The following is a 6,000-nucleotide window of genomic DNA, read 5'->3' as shown; positions in this document are numbered from 1 at the left end:
ACCCCTCCGCCTTCCCCCCCCACCGCCCCCAGCACATTCAGTGCTGTGATCTCTTTCATTCCCTCTCTGCCTCCTTTCTCTCTAAGGAAAAAACAAAATGGAAGTAGGAGGTCAGGCAGTGGCACACTTAGCACCATGTGCAAGGACCCGGGTTTGAACCACCACTCCTTACCTGAAGGGGGGGATGCTTCACAAGCAGTGAAGAAGCCATCTGGGGGCTGGGTAGTGGCGCACCTGGTTGAGCACACATGTTACAATGCGCAAGGACCCGGGTTCGAGCCTCTGGTCCCCACCTATAGGGGAAAAGCTTTACAAGTGGTGAGGCAGGGCCGCAGGTGTCTCTCTGTCTCTCTCCCTCTCAATTTCTGGCTGTCTCTAATAAAGATAATAAAAAATAAACAACAACAAAAAAACCCAGCTATCTTGATTTTTTTTAAAAAAGCCATCTGAAGTTGTTGATCTTTCTCTCCCTTCTCTCTCCCCTCCCTTCTCAACTTCTCTCTGCCCTATCAAGTATAACAGAAAGAAAGAAAAATAAATGGGAAAGAAGAAATAGCCTCCGGGAGCAGTGGATTCATTGTATGAGCACCGAGCCCCAGAGCCCCAATAATAACCCTAAAGGCAAAAAAAGAAAAAAATGAAAGTTGGAAAATGGTAAGGAGCTTCCTCGAGAAGTTAAAACTGACAAACGGGCTGGGTGGTGGCACCCCTGGTTGAGCGCACATGTCGCAATGACCTGGGTTCCAGCCCCCAGGACCCACCTGCAGGGGAAAAGCTTTGCAAGTGATGAAGCAGGTCCTCAGGTGTCTCTCTGTCTCTCTCCCATCTCTACCACCCCCTTCCCTCTCGATTTCAGGCTGTCTCTATCCAATAAATAAATAAAGATAATAAAGTTTAAAAAAAAAAGTTGTTTAAAAAAAAAACTGACAAACAATCTCAACACCCCGCTTCTGGGTATCTCTCCATGGAAGATGGGAACATCGCCCGGCAGACCGACAGTCACCTCAGCACTGACGACAGCTGCATTCACAATCACTGTGATACTGGAACAGCACACACATCAGACCACTGGATAAGGAAGACACATAAAACTGAAGAAACGAGGAGAAGCGATTCCAGAAGCCAGACCTTCCACCTTCTGCATCCCACAACGACCCTGGTCCATGCTCCCAGAGGGCTAGAGAGTGGGGAAGCTATCAGGGGAGGGGGTGGGATATGGAGATTGGGTGGTGGGAATTGTGTGGAGTTGTACCCCTCCTACCCTATGGCTTTGTTCATTAATCCTTTCTTAAATAAAATTTTTAAAAAATGAAGAAACAGGCCAGATGGTGGCACACCGGGTTAAACACACATAGTACGAAGTGCAAGGATCCCCAGTTTGAGGCCCCAGCTCCCCACCTGCATGGGGTAGGGGTTGGCTTCACAAGCGGTGAAGCAAGTCTGCAGGTGTCTGTCTTTCTCTCTCCGTCTCTATCAACCCTTCCCTTTCCCCCTTTCAATTCCTCTCTGTTGTTAAAATTTCGGAGGCTCTTGCCAGGCCGGCTAGCTTCACGGTGGTGAACAGAGACGCGGAGACAACGGCTGGGCAGGGCAGCTGTATTTCTTTATTCAGGAACAACGATTCACAAACTAAGACAAACTAATCACCAAACAGAACTCTGCTGTCTCTTTGCGGCGGCGCAAGCACTCTTTCTTTTACTCTGGAACTCAGGAACCCTCTCCCTTACTCTCGAACTCAGAAACTCTCGCACCCTCGCACTCTCGAACTCCGGAACTCAGGAACTCTGTCACTGGGGAACTCAGGAACCCTCTCCCAGGGTCCCTTGGGGCGGGGCCAAGCAGGCCCGCGAAATTAACAGGACTCATCCAATTCTCTTGGAGGGGGAGGGCTAGAACAAGCCAATGTAAAGCATACGACAATTCCCCCTTTTCTTTTTAACTAAATGACTATAGTATCAAGGGTGTGGGGTGAACAGAAACATATATAACCAAAACCAGCATGTTGCCAAGGGAAGGCCTGAGGGGGCCATATCTGAAAAAAAAAACATTTCTTGCCTCTGGGGGGCTACTTGCCTCGACGGGCATTTGCATGGGGGCGGGGAACGGCCTAGGGTCCCAAAGGCAGCTGGCTGCAACTTACTTACTATGAAACAAAACTTGTTATTAGCATATCTACTGCACGATCTAACATTTCTAATAGAGAAGGAATTTGAGACTTTTACATATCAACAACGTCTTTTAACCTTTTGTTACACCCATTCAAGATGGAGACACACCCTAGGTGTGGGCCGGAGAGGAAACCTCAGGCATGAGAGTAATTAGCATAGCCATTGTGCGATCTACCATTTCTAATAGAGAAGGTAGTGTTTTACATATCAACAAGTCTATTTAACCTTTCGTTTAGACCAACTTAGTTGAAATATATTGATTGTTAACTAATTTTTACCTCAGACTTTAAATGTAAGTTAATTTTTATCTTTATGAGGATTATATTGAAAACCTTTTTCATTTAACTTTGACTAGTAAGAATTTAGCCTTAAAGCTACTGTTTACCGAACTTTAAACATACACATAAACATGGTCATTAATACACAAGGAGAGAAACCTTTGTTACGAAGACATGTCATTTTAAACACGAATTCAAGTCTATACTGTCTTAGTTGTTGGGGGGGGGGGGTTTCACCATCCGGAGGTGGCTTCCCGTGTAGCTCCACTTCTAGGAATTGCAGGTTGCGATCTCTGCACAAATCTCTGCGTACTCCAGCTTGTCTGCCTTCAGACCGGACCGGCGGCTGGAGATCTCGTGTGCCCAGTTTCGGCAGGGAGCCCGGGGGTCCGGGAGACCCGGGATGGTTCCAGAATTCATAGAAAGAGGGCAGGCAGGCCATCTTTGCAGAAGGCGTGAGCCTAGGTGCCCAGGGGTGGTGGCCATGATAGGCCGCCGCGGCCCTGCCCCATGGCCCTGCCATGTCTGCTGCCCTGCTCGCAGTGGCCAAGCAGCGTGGAGGGATCAAGCGTCCAGTGCCCTGCGCCACGCGGTGGAGAGCCGGCTCCTGTGGGCTGGCCTCGGGCTCTTGCGTGTTGGCATAGAGCTCCAGCATGTTGGCATTGGGCTCCAGCATGTTGGCATCGGGCTCTAGCGAGCTGGCATCGGGCTCTTGCATGGTGGCGTAGGCCTCCTGCGGGCTGTGGGGCTGCGGGGCTGCGGGCGCGGTGCGCGGGGTTGTCTGGGCGCAGCCGGCTGGCTGACTGTTTAACCAGGTGGAAACAGCAGCTCCGCGCCTTGCCTCCCGCCCGCTGGCTCTTCCCGCTGGCTGTTCTGAGTCCGCCCGAGCGAGTGGAAACCACAGAGTGGTCCAGAGATAAATGTTCCAGAAACAGCAAAACAGTCTCGTGAAGAAAGAGCAGAGGCCTTTGGAGATCTCTTCACAAGCAGAAGAGAAGGCCATCGTGCATAGGTAGCCAAATTGTCTTTACTTATCTGAGAGATGCGCAGGTCAGGTCCACGTGGGCGCCACTTGTTGTTAAAATTCGGAGGCTCTGGCCGGGCCGGCTAGCTTCACGGTGGTGAACAGAGACGCGGAGACAACGGCTGGGCAGGGCAGCTGTATTTCTTTATTCAGGAACAACGATTCACAAACTAAGACAAACTAATCACCAAACAGAACTCTGCTGTCTCTTTGCGGCGGCGCAAGCACTCTCTCTTTTACTCTGGAACTCAGGAACCCTGTCACTCTGGCACTCTCTCTTACTCTGTAACCCTGAAACTCTCGAACTCAGGAACTCAAGAACTCTCGGACTCAGGAACCCTCTCTTACTCTCGAACTCTGAAACTCTCGCACCCTCAAACTCCGGAACCCTCTCCCAGGGTCCCTTGGGGCGGGGCCAAGCAGGCCCGCGAAATTAACAGGACTCATCCAATTCTCTTGGAGGGGGAGGGCTAGAACAAGCCAATGTAAAGCATAGTGCCAGAGCTTCAGAGGGTTCCCGAGTACGAGAGTTCATGAGTTCAAGAGTAAGGAACCCCGAAAGAGGGTTCCTGAGTTCGAGATTGCCAGAGTTCCTGAGTTCGAGAGTTTCAGGGTTACAGAGTAAGAGAGAGTGCCAGAGAGAGAGAGTTCCTGAGTTCCCCAGAGACAGAGTTCCTGAGTTCCGGAGTTCGAGAGTGCGAGCGTGCGAGAGTTTCTGAGTTCGAGAGTAAGGGAGAGGGTTCCTGAGTTCGAGAGTGCCAGAGTTAGCCAGAGTTCCTGAGTTCCCCAGTGACAGAGTTCCTGAGTTCCGGAGTTCGAGAGTGCGAGGGTGCGAGAGTTTCTGAGTTCGAGAGTAAGGGAGAGGGTTCCTGAGTTCGAGAGAAAAAGAAAGAGTGCTTGCGCCGCCACAAAGAGACAGCAGAGTTCTGTTTGGTGATTAGTTTGTCTTAGTTTATGAATCGTTGTTCCTGAATAAAGAAATACAGCTGCCCTGCCCAGCCGTTGTCTCCGCGTCTCTGTTCACCACCGTGAAGCTAGCCGGCCTGGCAAGAGCCTCAGAAATTTTAACAACACCTCTCTGTCTATCCAGAATAATCAAAAAAATGCCCACAGGAGCACTGGATTCGTAGTGCAGGCACTGAGCCCCAGCAATAACCCTGGAGGCAAAAAAGAAAGGAAGGAAAGAAGGAAGGAACGAAGGGAAGAAGGAAGGAAGGAAGGAAGGAAGGAAGGAAGGAAGGGAAAAAGAAACGTTGCCATTTGCAGGGAGAAACTTGAGAGCAGCCCAGTGACTGAAACACCCTGTGTGCAATAAAAGGAAATAAAGTCAACAAAAGGACAAAACAGATAGGAGACTGGTAAAGGACAATAAAGTCAGATTATACGAGAGGAGAGAGGGGAAGCAGAAGCTTAAAGGGAGCGTGCTGGGTGTTAGTAAAAGTTTTGCCTGTTGAAAAAAGAGTTTTCCCCAGTGGCCAAGGAGATGGTACAGTAGATAAAGCATTGGAGTTGCAAGCATGAGGTCCTGGGTTCGAGTTCCAGCATCAAATATGCCAGAGTAATGTTCTGGTTCACTCTTTCATCCTCTCTCTCTCTTGGATAAGTAAAATTTAAGAAAAGAGAAAAAAAGAAAAGAATTATCATGAGTGCTGGAATGATGCTCTGGTTCTCTCTCTTGCATACACACAAAAGATAAAAAAATATAAATCAGGGGAGTCGGGCTGTAGCGCAGCGGGTTAAGCGCAGGTGGCGCAAAGCACAAGGACCGGCATAAGGATCCCGGTTCGAACCCCGTCTCCCCACCTGCAGGGGAGTCGCTTCATAGGCGGTGAAGCAGGTCTGCAGGTGTCTATCTTTCTCTCCTCCTCTCTGTCTTCCCCTCCTCTCTCCATTTCTCTCTGTCCTATCCAACAGCGACGACAACAACAATAACTACAACAATAAAAAAAAACAAGGGCAACAAAAGGGAATAAATAAATAAAATGAAATGTTTAAAATATATATATATATAAATCAGGTAAAACCAGAAGACGCTTAAAACAACTCAAACCATCTTCCAAGGGCTTATTCCAGTGGAGCCTCTGGTTATGAAGCAAAGCAGCTGGCACCTGTGTGGTGGGCTTCCTCCAGGAGATTCCTTTCACCTGCAGCGTGAGGTGGGGCAGAGACCACGCACACCTCACTGCTGGCACCCAGGGGCCTGCGTCCAGGAACCTGCATGTTTCACGACTCTGGCCAACGTCACGACTCTGGGCACTTCTCTCCCCCCCCCCCCAGTCATCTTTTCCAGAATATCAGAAACCTGTCAAAAATCATGCTAATTTCATTAGGAAAAGACACGAACTCCGGATCTTCTTAAGAACCATCACAGAAGGAGTTGGCTGTAGCGCAGCAGGTTAAGTGCACATGGCCCAAAGTGCAAAGACCGGCGGTGTAAGGATCCAGGTTCGAGCCCCTGGATCCCCACCTGCAGGGGAGTCGCTTCACAGGCGGTGAAACAGGTCTGCAGTTGTCTATCTTCCTCTCCCCT

The sequence above is a fragment of the Erinaceus europaeus genome, chromosome 14 (genome assembly GCF_950295315.1).
Source record: "Erinaceus europaeus chromosome 14, mEriEur2.1, whole genome shotgun sequence".
NCBI lineage: Eukaryota > Metazoa > Chordata > Mammalia > Eulipotyphla > Erinaceidae > Erinaceus > Erinaceus europaeus.
Note: the sequence above shows the minus strand (reverse complement) of the source record.